This window comes from Marmota monax, unplaced genomic scaffold, assembly GCF_021218885.2.
Source record: "Marmota monax isolate L192 unplaced genomic scaffold, Marmota_monax_Labrador192_F-V1.1 WCK01_AAM20220418_F8-fsc00079, whole genome shotgun sequence".
In the NCBI taxonomy this organism is placed as follows: Eukaryota; Metazoa; Chordata; class Mammalia; order Rodentia; family Sciuridae; genus Marmota; species Marmota monax.
This window is the reverse complement of record NW_026694099.1, coordinates 7,711,658-7,734,579: the sequence shown is the minus strand read 5'-3', so window position 1 is coordinate 7,734,579 and position 22,922 is coordinate 7,711,658.

The window sequence follows — 22,922 nt, the reverse complement described above, 5'->3', positions numbered from 1 at the left end:
CTTGGAGTCAAGAGCTTTGCCCAGCACTGGGTTTCTCTGGTATTGACCTGTCATCAGATTTCAAGTACAAGGCCTGGTCTTCTTTCTTTTCCCCTTTCCTCCCTCCATCATGGGCTGACTGGAGTTGGGAAGGAATAATGCACACAGCTCTTTCCTTCCTACCTTCTTCAATGTGTGTTTATCTTTTGTTAAACTAAAAGCAAGCACTATGATCTCTCACCTGATTCCCTTAGCTCTTGTGAAGGTAGTTTGGTGCATGAGTAGCTGTTCAACTTGTATCTGTGGGGAGATGATGGCTGGAAGATCTTACTCAGTTGCTATTTTACTGTGCGTTTGACATTCTTCAAAAGTTTTAAACACTGGGAAAGTAGTAAAATATACAAAGAAATGTACACACTAAATATAATTCTTTTTTATTCATAAACTAGCTTCATCAGGAATCCTCATTAGATCATTCAAACCCAAGCTGAAAATTCTTATGTGATTTTCCCAGTTCTAGAGATTAAGGAAAAACTGCTTTTGTTTTAATTTTAATGACAAAATCCTTAATAACATTTTGAGAGTATATTGGTTCTCAGAGATTTTTTTTTTGTTCCAGCTTTCCCTTAACTGCTCATTTTCTTGTGATATAATTTCATGCGTTTTCTATCTTTGAAATGAGAATTACTGACACTTAGGTAATTAATATTTTTCTATAGAAGTTATTGCCTGTTATTATATTTCAGCCTTTCCTATGTGTGTTATTTACTGTGATGAGTCCTAATTTTTTTTTCAGTTTTTAGGAAGAAATTACAATTTAGAATATAAGGATTACTTTTATTATGGCAAGAAACCTATCAGACTATCACATTGACCTTTATTAATGAAACCTACTTACTCTCTTTTGTTTCAACAAATAACATTGAATGCCTACTATTAGGAAAGTAGTACATGATTGAATATTCTTTTCATCAAGGAGTGTGAATTTAATAGGGCAAGGAAAAAGACATTCTTAAAAGTATCAAAAGGTTTTTAAAATAAAAGAGATGATAGCATTTATTGTGCTACACTACTCACATAGTAATCTCATTTATCATTTAATTCTTGCAGCCACCTTGCTTTGCTAGCAAAGTAAGGAAAATTAGGATTCTGAGAGTCTAAACTGCTTACCACAGGTTTCAAGGCCTGGTGGAAGGAACAAGAGAAGTTGATGTCATTCCAAAAGCTACTTTTCTCTCACTATAGTGAAAGTATGTTCATAATTCAGAAAAATGGGAATCAGGGAAAGTGTCAAAGGAGTGAGAACAGGGAGTAAAATGGAAGAGGAAGGATTTTAGAAAGTATAAACAATATTGAGAAAATCTTGTTTCATCCAAATTTGCAAATGACAAGTTTTAGCTGCTTATGTTGTCATCTTTGCTCTTCCATTGATCTAATCCAGAAACTTGAAAAAAGATTGGAAGGGAATTCTTAACTCAAAGTGAATTATTAAAAATAACTACTGACATTCCTTTTTCTGAATATAAATGCATGACTGAACATCCTCAGAAATCATAATTAACAACAAGTTACATATATTACAATGGAATATGTTGTGAATTTATTTATTGCTGCTAACTTGGCTCTTGATCTATGACAAGAGCTTGTGGTAAACTGATATACCAGAGTCTTTCAGAGGAGGCCTTAGAGCTCTTATAGAGACGTATAAACAACTGAGGGTTTCAGAATATCTCTGTCACTGCTTTAAGGACTTCCAATAGTCAGCATAGAAAACGATGCCCAGAAGAAGGCAAGTAGTTTTTACATAAAATGGAAGGCAGCATGCAGAAAACTAACTAGAACGCATAGTGTTTGTGACCAATCTGTACTCACCTGTAATTTACAGGAATCAATATGTATCAATATGGATTGAAAATAAAACAAGCAGTGTCTGACTACAGTTCCAAGTGATGACACCTTTCTAATACTCAAGGACATGCAGAGTAAGCAGGCAGTGTGGTGTGTGGAAGGTGGGAGACTTTAAAGTCTGTACAAAAATTAGAAGCCCAAGGAAATGGATTTGATGGTCTCCAATGTATCCGAATTTGATTGAGAACTCATGTATCTTTTTAGTTAACAATTTAAAAAATAGTTAAAATGTATTTTTTAAGAAATTTAAATTTTTGAATAGCTCTTGAAGCACTACAACAGAACTCTAGTATTCTAAGAGACAGGATTTGAAGAGTGCTGATTTAAAGCATAATTTTCCTCCTGAAAATTCTCTAAAACTGTTGAGTATAGAGGTAAACACTTCATTTTACTCTAAGCAAACAGGGGTCATTCGTGCCTGTTCAATTGCTCTTTCCAAATCATAGGATTTCCTGCTGCTTTTGTTGACATTAGTAATAGCCCACTGGGAAAGAACTTTGTGGAGAGAAATGTCAAATATTTTCTTCTAAAACCTGGTAGTGGGAAAATATACAAGAGGGGACTATATGTGAGTAAATAAGGTGCTCTTGAATGATTTAAAATATGAAGTTATGTTAATTTTTTTTTCATTTTTGAACTCTACCACTCCAATACTGTTTTGGCTATAACAGAAAGGATTACAATAAAAATGTACTATGGTAAATTACAGTACTTCCAACCATGTCAATGATAATCAGAAGTTATTGCATTCAATTAGGTGATAATTCAGTCATACACATCCACATTTCTGTGAATTCCATTTTAAGATTTAACTACATTATAAAAAGAATCATTTTAATAGAACAGCTTGAATAGAAAATTAACTAGAAGAATATGTCCATTTTCAGAATTGATGTTCTATTGTACATTCTGGCATACATATTTAACAACATGTCCTTTAATATATTAATCCAAAAAATGTTAGTTTTCTTCTACTTAACTTCTAAAAGAAAAAAGCTAACCACAGAAAATCCATCTGTGGAGGAAATGCAATGAAATAGTCATGCTCTACATAATGATGATTTTGGTCAATCATGTACTGTATATGTGATTGTCTCCCATAAGATTTTAATGGAAATGAAAAAGTCCTGTTGCCTAGAATTTTACTTTAAATTTTCTAGGTATAGATGTGTTTAGATACATAACTATCATTGTATTACAATTGGTTACAATAGTCAGTACAGTAACATGCTGTATAGGTTTGTAGCATTGGAGCAGAAGACTATATCGCGTGGCCTTGGCATGTAATAAGTAGAATATACTTTCTAGGTTTGTGTAGGTATATTCTACGACATTTGCAAAAAGTAATGGTTGAATGTAAAATATTGCACATTTATTTACTTAGTGTAGACTCAGCTCTATCATCTTTGCACTGGACATTTATATCTTTATGGTGATGTGTATATTGAAAAAATATGTTTGGATCAGTGATTTAATATAGTATTTCCATGTATTAAACCATTGAAGTTTACTTTTGAAGCCTTTATTTAAAAATATTAGAATATCTCTTTATCTATCTATGAATTGATTATTGTTGCTGCTATGTAGTAACAGTGAAACCTGTATCAGTAGAGTACAGATTGGCAAACTTTCTGTGAAGAGCCAGATACCTAGATTATAATTATAAGGTTTTTAAGCTACATGATCTCTGCCATAACTACTTATTTCTATTTTTAATTTCAAAAGCAGCCATAACCAATAAGTAAATAAATGGGTGTGTTTGTAATCCAACTAATATTTATTCATAAAATAAGCATTAGGCCAAATTTAGTCCTTTATCCTTACCAAACACACATAATTCATTTTTTATAAATTTTATATATGTTTGTATAACCAAACCTATTGAAGAATATTTAGTTTCCAGTTTTTACTATTATAACTAATGTTGTAGTGACTATGTTTGCATATATATGTTTTAAACTTCTAGAATTTGAATGGTTGAATTAGAGTATATATATTTAAATATTTGAAACATTACAAAACTGCTCACCAGAAGAGATGGACCAGTTTATACTAATGTGTACTGGATAAGAGAGCTTGTTTTCCCATATCCTCCATAATATTATGTGTTATTTATCTTTTAATTTTTTCATGTTTGGTAAACATTGATCCCTCAAAGTTGTTTTTGTTTCTTTTTTATGTTTTTCTTTTCTGGTGTTCTTTTAACAACGTAGAGCATCATTCCATCTCCATTTTATTGTAGGTATACTCTATGATGTTTGCAAAAAATATTTAGTTGTCCTGTAAGTTGTCTGTTTATTTAATTTGTCTGTTGTTAAATAGGTTGTATTTTTTATTGGCTCCTAAGAAGTCTTTAATAAGGAGATTAACATTTGGATCCTTATGTATGTTACAAAGAGAGTTTACCAGTTTGCTGTTTGTTATGTCTTTTCTTTTGTATGTTTTTATATGTAGGAATCCTTTGCCTTTTTAAGGTACTTTATTATAAATATTTTATTATTTCTGAATTTGGTGTCATGCTCATAAAAATAATTAGACTACTTCAACACATAAAAATATTATGCAGAATTTACTTGTGACACTAGAGTATTTTACTTTTAACATTTGAATATGTAGTATTTTAAATTTATTTTAGATTTATTCATGTAAACTTACATATCCTGTTTCTTGCCATTCTAAATATCTCTTCCATAAATGTGGTTATATCCCCTTTATTAAACTTATGCATTTGTTTTATTCTCTTTCTTTATCAGGTCGCTCAGTGTTTGCACATCATTTTTCTTTTCCAAAAATCACTTCTTTTTTAAAAAAATATTAATTTTTTTAGTTATAGATGGACACAATATCTATTTTTATGTGGTGCTTAGGATTGAACCCAGCACCTCATTCATGCTAGGCAAGCGTTCTACCTCTGAGCCACAATCCCAGCCCCTCATTTCTTAACTCTTGGTTAATTATATGTGATTCTTACTTTTGAACGTATTTACTACTTATCCTTTATGCTTTATGAACTTACCCTTCCACTTTATTTTATTGTACTTTTGCTTGTTTCTTGAATTGAGGGCATTTTGGATTTGTGTTCAATAATTCTTTCCTTACATTAAAAGAATTAAGATTATAGACCTAATCTTATTGTTTTCCATAAATAAAGATATCATTAGATTTGATTTCCAAATAGCCTGTAATGATTAAGCTCCACACATCACAGTTGACTAATATAAAGTCTTGACATGAAGAGATCATGAACATTAAAGAGATCGTATCTTGATTCGATGTAATGTAGATAATGTAGATGGTTGTTATATAGATGTATACATTAGTCAATATCATTAACTTATATACATAAGAGCTACATATTTTATTATATATGAAATATGCTCCAATAAAAATGACCACTGTGAAACAAAAATAAAATAAATGAGTGCATGAAAGGGATAATTCATGGCACAGTTCTCCTAGTTTTAATGGTCCTGTAGAGAGATGTACTGGAGAAGCAAGAGAAATCAACTTACAGGTAGTAAATGTCAAAATCAGCCCCACTGCCTTCCTCAGTTATTCTGTAAGCCCCTTTTTTGTGTGTGCAATACACAGGTAGTATGTGTAAATCCAACCAGATACACTTAAAGGGGTTTAAGATGTTCAAGAATGCAACTGGTACCTAACCAGCTTATTTATATCTTTGGAATAATGTTCCTATAGGGCTCATAATGTCATTTGTTCCACACAAACTCCTACTAACATACTCTGATCTATCAATTTTATTGCTTTACCCATGGATTACCTTAATTTTGGCAATGATCATGGATCTCAATTCTTACTGTCAGTTCTGACATTACCTATTGTCGTATAGGAATTTGGAACTAATAATACCTTGGAGATTTAGGTGTTCTGTCTCTACACCTTATTCTGTATCTTTGCTTCTTTACTAGTCTTAAATTTTTTAAGTTAATTTTACTTTCAGTGTATGAGCATTTTTAATAATAATAATAATACAATAATAATAATAACAATAACTCACCTTTCAAAAATATGTGACAAAGAAAAAGCACATGAGTACTTTATGGGATTTTATGCCCTCTGATTGGCAGCCCCCCACCAGATAGACATAATTAACATGGAAGGAGAACACACGGATCAAAAGAAAGTGAAGAGGCCTGCAGCAGAAGACCACATGAAAGGGATGCTTCTGAAATAGCTCTTCTTGGTCTCTGTGAGTTCCACAGAGGTATGCTAGCTCTCAGATATAGTAAGAAACCTAATCTTAAATTCCTCTTTATTATTTTCAGTGAAGCATAGGGATGCTTATCGACTTAACAGATGCATCTTAATTTAGAGGTGCTGCACGGTCTCTGTATATTATTACCTGGCTCTGTTAGTTACTGACATTGTGATTTGGGGCAAGTCAGTTAGCCTCTGTGCTTCAGTTTGCTTATCTATAAAATGGGAATAAAAATACTATAATTAATAGAACCATGGTGAAAATAAAAATGAGTTGATTCTTGGAATAATATTTAGTATATAGTCAGTGCTAGGTGTTTTAAAATAAATTCAATTTAACATTACACGCAAACCCTGAAATGCAATCAACTGGGTTATTGTCTTGATTGTCCTTTGCCTACCTACCACATGAATCTATATCATAGATATGATAATGTTTTCCTTTACTTTCATGACAGACTTTCTTTTTAATGATATATTTTACTCAGTTCTTACAGACAATAGGAATTACATTTTAAGTTATTCCCTGTTTCATTCAGTAACTATTTTAGTTGAGTCCATTTACTTTGATTGTTCTTCATGACACTTCCCCTCATGTCAATTGTTTTTATTCTCCATCTATCTTTACTTTCTTTTAATCCTTGTGCTCTCCTCCTATCTTTATCACGTCTATCTGGGGGTAGGAGGGGCTGCTAATCAGAGTGCCATAGATTGACTTTATCATAGTACTTCATCATTATGACCACAGAGACTTATTTGGGCATGGAGTCCTAAATTGGACCAGTCAGAATTCTCCCTTGAAATTTTTACAAGCTGAGAAAAGGCCTTTGAATTCTTAGGTCTAAAAGTATTTGAGTCCAGAATAACTAGCAACTATGATCCCTGCCATGAGGATAAAACCCTTATACAACAAGAGAGAATAAGGCAGGATACTCTTACAAGCAGAAAAAAATCCATGGAGAGATTCCTGCTGCTGTTCCAAATCCCACATTCCAGTTACCATCACTAAGATATCTTGTTCTGGCCTTGCATATTCTGTTTATGTGAGTCCCTAAATTCCATACTGTTCTCTCCGTTTTCTGTTGTCTTTTACTTAAGCTAATTGGATATTTCATGCAATAGAGTTTTGTGACTTAGACAACACTTCTTTTTTTCAAGCAACCACTTTTCTTTATATAATTGGAGATTTTAAAATGTTTCTTCCTTGTTTAGAAATGATTGTTTAAAAGTCATCAACACTAATTTCATATGGACAGGGGCCATGTCTGTCTTATTAATCACTGTATCCCTAATATTTAGTATAGTGTATTCTGGCATAAATAAGATAGGTGTCTGGACTTCTTCTCCAATGAATCAAACAGAAGCTGCTTTCTCTAAAGCATGCTCTGAGGAGTTAACAGATGGTTTTCTTCTAGGTACAGTAGACAGGACCAAAGTTGCAAGTAGACCTCCCATTAAGTGTGCTAGATAAAGTGTGCTAGATAGTGGTGGTGCTTTAGTGGGTAGGAGTGAACTCTCATTCACTTGGCCTTCTCCTATCCATAGGACACCTCTATAATTATCTCTGCTAGAAGAGATATTTAGCACTTGTCTACTGGCACTGATTTACCTCACTGAGAATTCAGAAATAGAGTCAACTTAGACCTAAGTTTATTATATTGGTTCCCAAAACCAATAAATATGAATTAAATAGGCCATCAACTGTTAATATAAAAATATATTTGTTATAAAAAATTAAATATACTAGGATATTCCATTCTGCAACAGTTTCATTTATCATGATTTCTATTGTAAGAGTATGTTTATGTTATGTTTTTTATTAATGCATCATAGTTAATATAATTGTGGACTTAATTTTGACACATTCATAAATGTATATAACATAATTTGCTCACTTTCAATCCTTAATATTTCTCCCTTTCTCCTTCTCCCTCTTTCAGATTCCTTTTGCCTACTCTATTGGTCTTCTTTCTGTTAATTTATTTTTTAAAATTGGTACATGATACTTATATGTAAAAGTGCAATTAATTGTGACGTATTTATACATGCACATAGCATAGCTTTGTCAATTTCATTCTGCAGTTCTTTCACTTTCCCATCCTTCTTTCCTCCCCCTTGTCATCTTTCCTTTATTCCACTGTTCTTTGTTCTATTTTCATGAGATCCATTATTTTAAAATTTCTTATTTCTCTCTATCTGCCACATGAGAGATAACATTCAACTCCTGACTTTCTGAGTCAGCTTGTTTCACTTAGTGTGATGTTCTCCAGTTTCATCCATTTACCAGCAAACAACATAATCTCATTGTTCTTTATGGCTGAGTAAAACTCCACAGTCTGTGTGTGTGTGTGTGTGTGTGTGTGTGTATACCTATCTCACATTTTCTTTATCCCTTCATCTGTGGATGGATGGACACCTCAGCTGGTTCCATAAATTGACTATTGTAGATTGCATTGCTATAACCATTGATACATTGTGCATATATCACTATAGTATGCTGAGTTTAATTCTTTTGGATTAAATAATAAAGAATGAGATGGCTGAGTGATATGATGGGTCTATCATATTATATTTGAAGAATCTTCATACTACTTTCCAGAGTACTTGTACCAATTTGCAGTCCCACCAACAATGCATGATTGTAACTTCCCCCCAAATCCTCACCAGCATTTCTTGTTTTGTGTATTCTTTTTTTTAAAATAGTTTTTTAGTTGTAGGTAGACACAATACCTTTATTTATTTTTATGTGGTGCTGAGGATCAAACCTAGTGCCTCACACGTGCTAGGTAAGCACTCTACCACTGAGCCACAACCTCAGCCCCTTATTATGTGTATTCTTGATGATTGCCAGTTATAACTGGAGTGAAATGAAATCTCAAGTGTAGTTTTAATTTGTAATTTCTTGATTGCTAAGGATATTGAACATTTTTTTCATGTATTTTTTGGCCATTTGCATTTTTCTTTTTGAAAAAATGTCTGCTTAGTTCATTAACCCATTTACTGATTGGATTATTAGTTTTTGGTGTTAAGTTTTTTAAGTTCCTTGTATATTCTGGATATTAATCTCCTGACAGAGGAGTAGCTGGAAAAGATTTTCTCTCATTCTGTATGCTCTCTTTTTATACTCTTAATTTTTTCCTTTGGTATACAGAAGCTTTTTAATTTGAAGTCATCCCACTTATTGATTTTGGTTTTATTTCTTGAGCTTTAGGAGTCTTATTAAGGATCTTGGCAGGAATATATTATGTCAATATGTTGGAAAGTTGACCCTATTTTTTCTTTCAGCAGTTGGAACATTTCTGGTCTAATTCCTAATGTCTTTGACACACTTTGCGTTGATTTTTGTGCAGGGTAAGAGATAAGGGTCTAATTTGAATTTACCAACACCATTTGTTAAAAGGTTATTGTTGTGCTGAGGTTGAGGCTCAGGCATAGGAAGCAGGTTTGGGGGTTCTGACAGTTGAAAGAAGATGTGAGGGATGGTAGTAATTCTTTTTTTGGAGGTAGCAATAGTCCCTAGTCTGCACCCCTCCCGCCAAGTGATTTCCATTGGCCTTTCTCGTATGCAGGCCAGACAAAGAAGGCACACTGCCAACAGGTTACAAAAGTGAGTGAATGCCCACAGCAAATATTTATGCCTTGATGAATACTGAAAACATAGCCTATGAGAGGCCTTGGTGAGCAAGCCTAACTATAGCCATTTTTGGCCTACTTAAAGCTATCTTTTCTCCAACATATATTTTTAGCACCTTTGTGAAGTATCAGATGACTGTATCTATGTGTATTTGTTTCTGTGTCTTCTATTCCATTGATCTTCCTGTATGTCTTTGTGCTAATATCATGCTGGTTTTGTTACCGTAGCTCTGTATTATAAATTGAGATTAGATATTGTGATGCCACCATCATTACTCTATTGCTAAGTATTGCTTTGACTATTCTGGGTCTTTTATTCTTTCATATGAATTTTAGGACTTTCTCTAGTTTTTTGAAGAATATCATTGATATTTTGATTGAGATCACATTGAATCTGTCACTTTTGCTACTATGGCTATTTGGATGATATTAACTCTGTTTTCCAAGAATATGGAAGGTCTTTCCATCTTCTGAGGTTTTCAATTTCTGTCTTCATTGTTCTATTCTTTTCATTGTAGAAGTCTTTTACCTCCTTGATTAGATATATTCCCACGTGTTTTATTATTTTTTTGAAGCTACTATGAAAGGAATTGTTTTCCTCATTTCTTTCTCAACAGACTTATTATTGGAGTATATGAAAGCTATTGATTTTTTGTATGTTGTTCTTGTACCCTGTACAATTATACACTTGTACTTTGCTGAATTTGTTTATCAGCTCTAGAAGTCTCCTGGTGGAGTTTTATGGGCTGTCCATGTAGAGGGTCATATCCTTAGCAAACAGAGATCATTGACTATACTGATTTTCCTATTTGTATCCCATTAATTTCCTTCTTTTTCCTGATTGCAGTGGTTAGAGTTCTAAAATCTTTTGAATAGGAGTGGTGAGAGTGGACGTCCTTATCCTGTTCTTCTTTTAGTTTTTCTCTGTTGAGTATGATGTTGGCTTGAGTTTGTTGCATATAGCCTTTATAACATTGAGGTATGTTCCTTCTCTCCCCCTAGTTTCTTCCAAGTTTTTAACATGAGTGGGTTCTGAATTTTTTCAAAGACTTTTTCTTCATCTATTGATATCATCATGTGATTTTTTCCCCCTTAATTCTATTTATGTGTTGAATTGCTTTTATTGATTTGCATATGTTGAACCAACCTTTCATCTCTGGGATGAAACCAACTTAATCATGTTATACAATCTTCTTAGTGTGTTTTTGAATGCAGATTGCTAGTATTTTATTAAAGATTTTGCATTGATGCTCATCAAGGAATTCATCTATAGTTTTCTTTCATAAATGTGTCTTTATCTAGTTTTGATATCAGTCTGATACTGGCCTCATGGGATGAATTTGGGAGTGTTCACTCCCTTTTTATTTCATATAGAATAAGTTGAGGAGGACTGGCACTAGTTCTTATTTAAAGGTGTGACAGAACTCAGCTGAGAATCCATTTGGTCCAGGGATTTTCTTTGTTGGAAGGCTTTTAATTGCTGCTTCATTCTCATTGCTTGATATTGAATAATAGTTAATGATCAGCAATCAGAAGTGCTAGGCCCACTTGAGGCCTTGTTCAAATGCAGAGACCACACCAAGAAGCTAGAAATATTAATGGGCACCATCAAGGCCTATTTCAAATGTAAAAGACCATGAAGCTCACCTGTAGGAATACTCCAGCTGACCACTTTTCCCAAAGACAGGAAAACGGAAAGTGGGGGTGAACCTGGATGGGAATTATAGGAAGGATTAAAACTCAAAGGCCTTGGTACTTTTTCAGTGCCTATTCTACATAGTTCTTGACCAATGACTTTGGTACTTTTTTAATGCCTGCTTACTTAGGTTTGATCAGTGCTCTACCCAGAACCATGTAAGCCCCTAAGCTAGCATACCAAAATGGGTTTTCCTGATATCTGGCCCCCTCCTACATCTCAGAAATTCTGTCTCTTTTTATTTAAATAAATCCCACTCTATTTACTCTTCCCTTCCATTATTGTTTATGGATTTTATTCTTTGAAATTTCAAGACAAGAACCCAGAAGGAAATTGGCAAAGTGGGAAATCTAGTCTCATCTCAAAACTCTGGTTTCAATATTGGTTCATTTAAGTTTTCTAAGTCATCTTGATTCAATTTGGGTAGGTCATATGTGTCTAGAAATTTATCAATATCTTCTAGATTTTTTAATTTATTAGAATTTAAGTTTTGAAAATAGTTCCTAATACTCTGGATTTCAGAAATGTCTGTGGTGGTATCTCCTTTTTCATCTTTGATTTTGTTGATTTGGGTCTTTATGGTTAGTTTGGCTAAAGGTTTGTCAATCTTATTTATTTTTTTCAGAGAACTAAATCTTTGTTGCATTGGTCCTTTGTATTTTTTTAATTCTCAATTTCATTAATTTTGACTCTGATCTTAATTTTTTCTTTCTTCTTCTGGTGATGAAATTGCTACTTCTTACTTTTCTAGGGTCTTGACATGATGTAACATTAGATTATTTATTTAGGATCTTTTCTCCTCCTCTTCCTCCCCCCATCCCCTTCCCCTCCTCCTCCTCCTCCTCCTCTTCTTCTTCCTCAGTGCTATAACTTTCCTCTTAGAACTGCTTTCATACTGTCCCAGGGATTTTGATATATTGTATCTCTGTTCTCATTTATTTCTATAATTATTTTACTTCTACCCTGATTTCTTCTATGACCCACTTGTCATTCAAAAGTATATTATTGAATCTTTATGTATTAAAATGGTTTATGTTTTTATCTTGTTGATTTGTAATTTCACTCCTTCATGCTGTCACAAGAAGCAAGGAATTGTCTCCATGTATTTTGTATTTGCTAAGACTTTCTGCTGTTCTTCCCAGTAGCACTGGTGTGCCTGCAGGTCTGTGTCAAGCTGCAAATGCAGGGTCTCTGTTCTGCAGGAAGGGATTTGTTAAAGTTGTCAGGAATAAGGCCTACTTCAAGAGATACCAAGGGAAATTTAGAAGATAAGATGGCAAAACTAATTATTATGCTCAGAAACACTTAGTGATCCAGGGCAAAAATAAGTATAACACACCCAAATGCAAGATGATAGTATTTGTCAGATATCATTTGTCAGATTGCTTATGACCATACGGAAGTGAATGTGATAGTATGCACAGCATATGCACATGAACTACCAAAAGATGGTGTGAAAGTTGGCCTAACAAATTATGTTGCATCATATCATACTGGCCTGCTGCTGGCTCACAGACTTGCCTGTAGGTTTGGTGCGGATAAGATCTCTGCAGTCCATGTGGAAGTGACTGAAGATGAATGAATACATTATAGAAAGCATTGATGTTCAACTTGGTGCCTTCACCTGCTGTGTGAATGCAGGCCTTGACAGAACTGTGAGTGAAGCTCTCTGTGGATGGTCTGATCACCGATGGCACAGAAGCCTCTACCCTGGCTGCTGAAGTGTTTTACCTGTCACTGCCACCAGGGTAGGGTGTAGGTTAGCCTATCTTCTCCCTGCTCCTGTGACTAGTGGCAGTGAGGAGCACTGGTCTGGAGTTAGCTAGCTCTCCTTAGGAGTGACTTGCTTTTGGATTAGCTCCACCCCATTCCCCTTGTTGGTGGTAAAGGTGAGGTTTCATAAACTTTAGCTAGCAGCAGTGTCTTTCTACACAGATTACTAGGACAACCTGTTTCAGAGGCATCCCTGTGGTTTTATCTGTTACTGCCTGTAGGTGGGGATAAGCTATAAAGATTTAATTTCTTCTATGGAAGCTGTCTGTGTTTTCTACAAAATGGCTACCTGCCTGGAAGCTTTCTACCAAAAATTTGAGCTGAATTGTGTAACTTTCTTCACTGTCTTTGCTGCTCCTGTCCCATTTTAACTTAGTTTGACTTTCTTTCCAACAGTTGTTAAGTTGTTAAGTCAGTTTGTAGATTTTGCCTCTCCCTCTTTCTCCCTTTGTAACTCCTCTCCACTTTCCTACCCTGGTCAAGATTCAGGGTCCAGGAATTCTTTTCTTCTTTTCTGCTTCAGTAACAAAACATTAAGTCTCTCTAAGTCTCAAGCTGTCAAATGTTGAGTTTTAGAATATTCACTCTCAGCTACCTCTCTGGTCAGCTGTTCTTTCCCTGCTTCCATTATGGACTGAAGAAGAGTTGAGGGTTGCTGAACCAAATCTGCTCCACCATCTTTGATTTTCATCTGTTGTGTTTTTAATCAACAATCCATAAAATTATGAGCTTTTCTAGGTCAAGAATCATTAAAAGTGTAATAGAACCTAGTTGAAGGAAATGTCATACGTAAATATGTATATGTACCTATATAATCATTCTAAAATTCACCATTTGTCTTCTTTTTCAATAAAGAAATAAATGCTAAAAAGAATTTTTTTAAAGGAACGGAAACTGAATGTGCATTCAAATTTCTACTATTGGCCCATCGTTTTAAAACAAAGTTCTTCATAATTTTGTTGGATATTAAACCACCAAACAAAATTTACTTCAAAGATTATTTTCTACTCCTAGATAAGTCATTTTTTTTCAAAGGAAAGCAACCAAAATAAGAGACATTTCTCTTTCCATGCATTATCCCAGTATTCTGCTGCTAACTAAACTAAGAATTTGTGCACAATGAGTTGAATGACTTGACATTGAAAAACCAGGGTCTTTAGTAAGAACCTAATGAAAAGATAATTCAGAGAGAGAGAGAGAGAGCGCGCGCGAGAGCGCAGGAGCGAGAGCGCAGGAGCGCGAGTGCGGGGTGGGGAGCACTTACTGAACTTACAGACAACTAGAAGAAAAACCTGAGGTTTTGTATTAGGATAGTAATGGATACCCTTGGCATAAAATATAATTGTACCAGTTGTTTCAGACCAGCTAGAAATTCTTATTCCTGAATGTTAACTAGATGCAAATTAAAGCTGCCTTCTGTGGAAGTTATGGTACTGGCACTTGTTTTCTAAATGCATTTTCTTTCAGTTTCAAAATTTAAGTCCAATACCAATTACACTTTCTTTCTGTATTCAGATTTTCTGCTTTCACTTCTGCTATCAACTGTACCTTCTTGTGTATTAGCTTTGGTACTCTATTAAAATTATATTTTGATTACATCCAAAAGGAAGTCAAAATATGCTGAATATCACATAAAAATTAGAAAAGAGTTTATATAATAATTGGGTCTTCCTAGTGGTCAAGATGGTTCTTCTTAAAAAAAACATACCAGACTTGACAAACTAAAGAAAGTAGGTTTTTTAAAAAAATTATTGGTTATTATTCTAATGTTCTGTGAAAGATAGATATGTACTGTGTCTGACGAAATGCAAACTCTTGGGCTCTCAGCTGGGCTTGTAGCATAAAGAGGAATTGAACAATAGCTTATGAATTCATTAGAAATGACAGCAATGTTTCTATCAAACATTTCATCTGTTGTATTGATGATTCACATGAGCAGAATGAAAACTTTCACTACTTTGTATACAAAACTCAGGAAAGCAACACACAGCAGCCATTCACAACATGTACACATTCATCATCTGGTTTGTAAACCATTAGGTTTGGGTCAAATACACTGTTTGACAGATGCTTCCAGCCTCTTTGCTTTTAAACAACAATTTTCACTTGCCAAAATTATCACGCCATTATTATAAACATAAGATGAGGTGGTAGTGGCTGGTTCAGGTAAGCTATCATTCTCATCCATACTTAACAGCAAATCCCAAATTATAAGCCATCATCTCAGAAAGGTAGAAATATTTATACTGGCACTTTGAAATCTTTTCTGGTTTCAACTTAAACAAATTGTTCAAAAACCAGCCCAGCATGGTAGTGCATGCCTATAATCCCAGCAGCTGGGGAGATTGAGACAAGAGGATTGTGAGTTCAAAGCCAGCCTTAGCAAAAGTGAGATACTAAGCAATTCAGTGAGATCTTGTCTCTAAGTAAAATACAAAATAGGGTTGGGGTGGTCAAGTGCCCCTGAGTTCAATCCCCGGTACCCCCACAAAAATTGTTGAAAAACCATTCTTAAATTTCTAAGCAAAACAATCACAAATATACCCTAAACTCAAGCAAATTACAAATATAAAATATACAGAAAAATCTATTTAACTATGTTGGTGTTAAGGATGAACTGTGAAACCCAAGGTCCTAAAACTTTTGAGAAGGGATACACAATACCACAAGTGGAGGATAAATTCATCCTGAAATCTGGCATGCTGAGAAGTGTAGGGAAGACAAAACAAAACATTGTCTTTTCATGTCCAGTCTTTCCCTGAGCCCACACTGCCTTAGAAAACTTGCTTTAGGAAGATGAGGAAAGCATGTGTCTTCTCCTCCTCCTCCACCCACTCCCCTACCTTCTCCTTCCACAGAATATTAGATTTTACCTTGAGGAAAGACAGCTTGTAATCATCCCCTCAAACCAAAAAGTAAGACAAAATTATCCAAAAGTATGCTAAGAAGATAGGTAGACAATTAGTATTGAGGGATTCATATTTGGAATTAAAATATGATGATTTAGGGCCTGATATGGTAGACTTTTTTTGTTAGATAAGACTCATGTTTTCCTTATTTTTAGTTTATTTCTTGACAGACTTCCTCTTTTTATAGTGTAGAACAAAATAGAAGCAAAACCTATGTTTTCATTTGCCCACATGTTGAGTTTCTGATAATTATAACATTTCCCTCACCTCTGAAAAGACTTCATAATGATGTCAGCGGGATGCATAATAATGAAGAAGCCAGCACATTTATGCCACCACCTCTCCCTTCCCCTGCATTTATATCCTTATGAATAATATTTTTTCTTATTTTAATAAGAAAAAATAATAATATTATTTCTTATTTTTTCTTATTTTCTGTTTGTTCACTTTTCCTTTCTACCAATATATTTGGTGGAAGACTTCAGAGTATGACAGAGGGTAAATGAACCACAAGATCAATGACAAACTTAAATTTTAAGTGTATGAAAAAATTTAAAATGAAGTATATATTCCTTTTAATAATATTTCCCTATATCATGCTTTCAAATACAAGAAAAATGCTATTTTTTTCTCATAGGTATGTGTATGTTTGTTTGTGTATAAGATTTTTCCAGTGTTATTAATCTTACTTCTTTAATTCAAGAACTAACTCAAGTTGAACAAATTCTTTTTCTAATCATATTGTTCTTTACCATGCATGGGGAGTTTATTTCAGGCCTGGTTGTTTGTAGAATACCCATGGGAAACAGTAAGATACAGTGAGTGCTCTTTGTTCCTACACAAAGGTATCCAAGTCCCAAGCCATTTGAGGAATTAGAAATAAATACTATGCATGAAATATATTCAAATGCAAAAGTAAATTCTTGCAACTGTGTATGTTTTTACTCTTTCCATAGATAATGGAGATTAACTTTAATCTGAGATTAACTTTAAATTTGAAAAAAATATATATTTTTAGTTGTAGATGGACACAATACCTTTATTTGTTTTTATGTGGTACTGAGGATTGAACCCAGTGCTTCACACATGGGGGGCAAGCAAGTGCTCCACCACTGAGCTACAAACCCAAACCAATCTTGGTTTTAACTTAATGAAGCTATTTCTATGATTAAGGCCATGTACAGAGCAATAAATCTATAGGTTGTATCCCTTTGTATTTATCTGTATTTATCAATGGGAAATGTTCACATAAACTGTATCATGGGTAAGTGGTTACAATCTAATTTTATAATCATTCTCTTGCCTGCATCTTCCATTATATAGACAATTTATCATCTATGTCAGAGCTTTCAGAGTTTTCATTAATGGGTCATTTAATCAGATATTATATGTACTCAGGACATAAGGAGTTTAAAACTTTACAAAAATACAAATTATAGACTACCCTATATGAAAATATCTAGTTAGAAAGTTATGTAAAAGTAATTGTTAAATTTTAATGAATTTTTATATAAAAAGCTTATCATTAAAAGCATATCATTTGTTATTAAAAATTTTTATTAGTCAGTGATAATAATGCTACTTAATAGATTGAGTTCATTCTAAAATCTGTGGGATATTTTTAGTTAAGACATGTCAGTTCTGAGGCCAAATCTGTGGAAGCTCCCACTTTTGAATTTGATGTTTCATGAAAGAGAACACACTTTTACAGAATCAAGTAAAATGAGACACAAGCCATATTTTTGCTACGTAGCCAGAAATTAAAGGACAATTCTGAGACATATATATTCATTTTTAAATTCAGGACAACTATATGTTTACTGTAATTCTCCCTCAGCTCAGTAAGTTCCATATCAACATTAGCAGCTGTTTCATATTTCAAATTCATTAGGAAATTTTTCCTTTTTGTATTTTCAGTAAGGAAACCTAAATCATAATAAATATTTATCAACCTGTAAATCATTTCTGAAATTGTGATTTCCATTGACTTCATAGAAGTGCAACCATAAGAATTATTTTCTTCCTTAATGGTTGAGGAAATAAATCCTACATAGTTGGGACAAGATTCAGCGGTCATGGTGTCAGTTATCTTTAGTAGGAATTACTCATAGATTCACAGGAAAATGGTTAAGCTGTAACCTGAAACTGAGGTCCAAGTTGAAACTAAAAAAGATTCATTTTAAATGAATAAATATAAATTTATAAATCTAGATGAATGAAGTTGTTACCGCTGTTGACTGGTGACGAGTTCTTGCTTCCCCAATGTTGAAGAATAACACCAAAGAAGCACGCCGAGGCAAGGTCAGAGTAGAAATTAGAAGTTTATTAAAGGACAGCAGAAAAGACTTCTCCCGGAGGAAGAAGGGGACCCAAGAGGTGGAATCCGTGGAAGGGATGTTGTCTCCCCTTTTTATAGTTCTTTCAGTGATGGAATGTAGGTGGGAAGGACCTAGGGGTGGGACACAGGTGGGCCAAAGAAGTAATCTGGTCAGGAAGGACTTCTGAGTCAGCACCTTTTTGCTGGGGGCTGTTCATTAACATTTCTTTGAGGTGGACTTTGGCCTAGGGCCTTTTCCGACTTCATTAACATTCCTTGAGTTGTCCTGCATTTCCCGGAATCATTGCCAGCATGGCCTCCATTTTAGATTTCACTAGGTATTAGACCCGATTTACCTAACTACACTGACTACCTAACTTTAAATCTGGCTTCAAAGTCATGAGTAAAGAAAGGGTCTGGGAAAGGGAGAAAGCAAAAACAGCTCAGTGATGGGAGATATGTTAATTCAAGAAACAAGGTGTCAATATTTATGAAAGACTTGTAGAATATTATTGCATACATTTGTGCTAACCAGTCAAATTCATTACAACATCTGTATTCCACTTGCCCTTAGCTCAATCAATGTAGACAGTTTGAGTTTCTTCTAAACATCTTCATAAATTGACAGAGGTAAATGTCATAAGCAGAAAGAGAAAAGCAGTCATGATCTATTCTTCTGGTTACATTATTTAAGAAACCCTTACCCTGAAGTTGACAATGTGCTAAGAGCCATAGCTGAGTAGGAATGATGCATGGCATTTTTGGTTGAAAGGTGACACCAGCAAGCCATTGAGATGATAATGATTATGTTAAGATGTGCATTCAATTGGAGATTAGACCCCTGCTGTCCGTGCCTTGGCCTGCTACTTTGGAGCTCTCAGGGGACTCCCTGAGAGTTCCGGAGGAGGGAATTCCAGAGGAGGGATTTCCTGTTGGTGGCGTATGTCCAGGAGAAGGCGCGTGTGTGGCATTCGCGGGGTTTTTGGAAATAAAGTTTGTTCCTGCTTGAGTGGCTCGTGATTTTGTGCCCAGCCAGACTGCGGCAACAATATGTGATACAACAGACCTTCCATTTTGAATTGAATAAGTTGATAGAACTTTTTTTCCCTTTTCATTTTGCCTGCCTTATCTAAGAAGTTCAGTGTTTTCAGGTTAAATTTATTTTGTCAGTTTCTTTACTAACATGGAATTGGGGCTTCCACTTGTGTGCTCTAACTGATTTAACCCAAGGTTTTTAGTTTACTTTGATTTGGTCTTAAAATTTGTTGTCTTAAAATTCTTTGGTCTCAGGTAAGTTTTATTTGGCACGTGAATGAACTCTGGGGGTAGGTATGCTTTCGCATCAGAAGTGTAGTGTTTAAAACCCCATTTAAAATGGTCTTAACTAGTCAATGCTGCTAAAACATAAAACTTAAAAAGAAAGGATTTCAACTAGTAACTTGACTTGAGAAGCACAAGCAGTCCCTTGGCTACCAAGATTAGTGGTAAATTAGATGGTACAGAGTGAGGCTCACAGCCATAGTGGCCTGTACTGTCTCCAGAGGAAGGAGCTGTGCCCTTGGCTCACTCCAAGGTTGGAGATGATGCAAGCAGAAATTCATCTGTCCACAGCCCACAGGTCTGTGCCTCATGCAGTGCCCATCTAGAGGGAGCTCTGGCCTATGGACAGGGCCATCAGTTTCTACCTAGTGCTGGGTCTCATTTTGGTGGGCCTGGCTAGGTTCCAAGACAAAACTATGTGCTAACTCTTGTGCCCTGTTGCCCATTGGGTAGAGTCCTGCTCCCAGTTCTGTCACCAAAATCTGCAGTTCCAGCTGCTCAGTCTATGGATATTAGCCTGGCAGTAGGAGTCATGGGGCCTTGCCTATCACTGGGATTCCAGTGTAAGGCTTGGACTTAATTCACTGTCTCTCCCCGAGGCAGTTAGAATGCACAAATAAAAGCCCTAACTCCCTGTTAAACTTTCACCTTTCTTGGCGCCTCTCTCCATGCTGGGCTGCTTGGAGTTGGGGGAGGGGTACTGGGCTCAACACTTCTCTTCACTGTGTCTTTTCCTTCTGTTAAACTAAAAGCAAGTACTATCATTACTCACCTGATTTTCTTAGCTCTTGTAAAGGACGTTTGGTTCATGAATAACTAGTTTTCAACTTGTGTCTGTGGGAACATGATCCTACTCAGCCACCATATTGCTATGCTATGTAAACTAAATGAGTTTTGAGGATACTAATGTTGTAAGTGAATATGTTGCAAAATTTTGAAATATATTTTTCTGTTTATTCTTAAGTTGATTTTTCAGGGATCTTTTCTATTCTGTAGATTTGGACTTTATTAATTAAAATATTTATATTATTTGCTTTACCCTATTTTTCTCTCACTGTCATTCCAACATTATTTAGATTGGGTGATCAGAGTTTTTCTTCCATCTCATCTTTCTAAAATCATTTTAATCTTTTTATCCTTTACCTCTGTAAAAATTCTAAAATTTTTTTTCTGTTTCATTGAAGTGAATTTTCTGCAATATCCAATCTGCTCTTCGTTGCTCTATATTTTACCTTCATAAAATTTTATTTCCTTAACTTCTTCCTTTGTATATTTGATGTATGTATTTTTGAGAACCTGAATTAAACATTTGATAGAGTGAGCTTTCTCCTTGCTGTAAATCTATTTTAGCGAAGGCATTTCCTCTGTCTCTTCCAGATGGTCTCCTTTTGACTTACAGTATCGTTTCCATGTCTTACAGAGGAAACTTCACTCTGCCAACTATGTTTTGGGGCCATCTGCTCCAGAAGAAAAGCCCATCCACCATATTTTTTGTTTGCCATGGCTGCCTTTCTCAAATCCTGCCCTCAATCCTCTTAGTTATAGAATATTAGTGAGTTGGGGGTTTTTTTGTTGTTGTTTATTTGTTTTATATTCTTTTGTTTTTCAGGTTCTCCTATATTTACTTTCCAGATACCTCAAGATAGGGAGAATCACAAATTGGCCCACCCTTACTGAAAATCAGGATTGAGTACCGTTCCCCTGGTGTTGAAGATTGAACACCAGAGAAACATAGAGGCAAGCAAAAAAAAGTTTTATTTAAAGGATAGAACAGAGAGAGAGAGAGAGACTCCTCCAGAAAGGAGGGGGCCCAGAGCTGTTTTCCCAAGGGAGTGAGGGTGTCTTCTGCTGAAGCAAGAATTAAAGACGGGCAGTCAGTATAGATTTGTAATGGGGTCAGATCAAGAAAATGAAGGCTGGTTTGGGTCTGGGAAGCTGGAGACCACCCCTTGGGAGATTGGAATGTTAATGTCTCCAGAGCCCTTTGATTACCAATATTACCTGCCTAAACTATCCCTCCCAAAAAGTTGCAGACAGGGAGTTGTTAATTAATGTCCCCTGGGCTGCTACTTCCTTCCTGCCCACCTGCTTCTCACCTTTTGTCCATATCACTGCGTCTCCTGTGCCTAGTCACATATGCAGGAAAGAGAGAGATAAGGGGGAGGGCAAGAGAACAAAGAAAATCTAAAATGTGTAAAAGGGGCAGGATGCTCTGACTTCTTGGGATAACAGGACAGCTAAGGCTTCCTTCTCCCTCCTGGGACAAGTCTGTGTTGCTACTTTTTAAATGAAACCTGCTTTATACACGCTTACCTCAGTGCTTCTCTAATGTTCAAACTTTAGTATTTGAGGAAGCAGAACTTGTCACCAATAACTAGTGGTATCACTGCCCCTTTAGAGATTTCAGGTTTTCTTTCTTCTCATGCTCCCTCCTTCCATTCCACCGATGTGCCTAAGTGACCAAAAGGGCAGGAAGAGAGCCATCCAAGGAGCACCTCTCCCTATTTTCCATATCTGCCCAGAAAGGCAAGAAGGAAGCCACCTAGCTGGTACTCATTAACAACTTCTTGTTGGGAAGAACAATTCCCTGAGGCAGGTGATCTTGGCAACAGGTGAGGAGGAGGGGAAAGTGTTCTGGTGGTATTGGCATTACATTTTGTTTTGAACTAGACCCCATCTCCCTAACCCAATCATTCATTATCTACACTAACTGTTCTTTTGCCCCAATCTCATTATCACTTATAGTATAATAGAAATTCCCAAGTATCTGACATGAATGGCATCCCCCCCCCCCCATTTCCAGGATTTCTCTCCATTTCCTGGAGGGCTAGTACTGGCATATTAGCTTTATATTCTGTTGTCATCCTATGGCAATTAGGAATGGAAGTAAGGTGTACTCCTGTTTTTTCTTTCCCTCTTATAAACACTTTCTTTAGGTTCCATGAAGTACCCTCTCCAGTTATAGGTAACTCTGAGAGGCTGCTTTTCTTACCTCTGCTCACCACCATTTCTCCTCTCTCTTGATTTTGAACTCTCCAGTGTCCTTCTCACAGAGTATTTATTCCTCTTCTTTCATGAATTCTCTACATTACTTCCTAATAGCAGTAGCATCATTTTATTCTGCCTTTAGTCTTCATCTCCTCTCTTAAATGCTGTGGGTTAATATTGT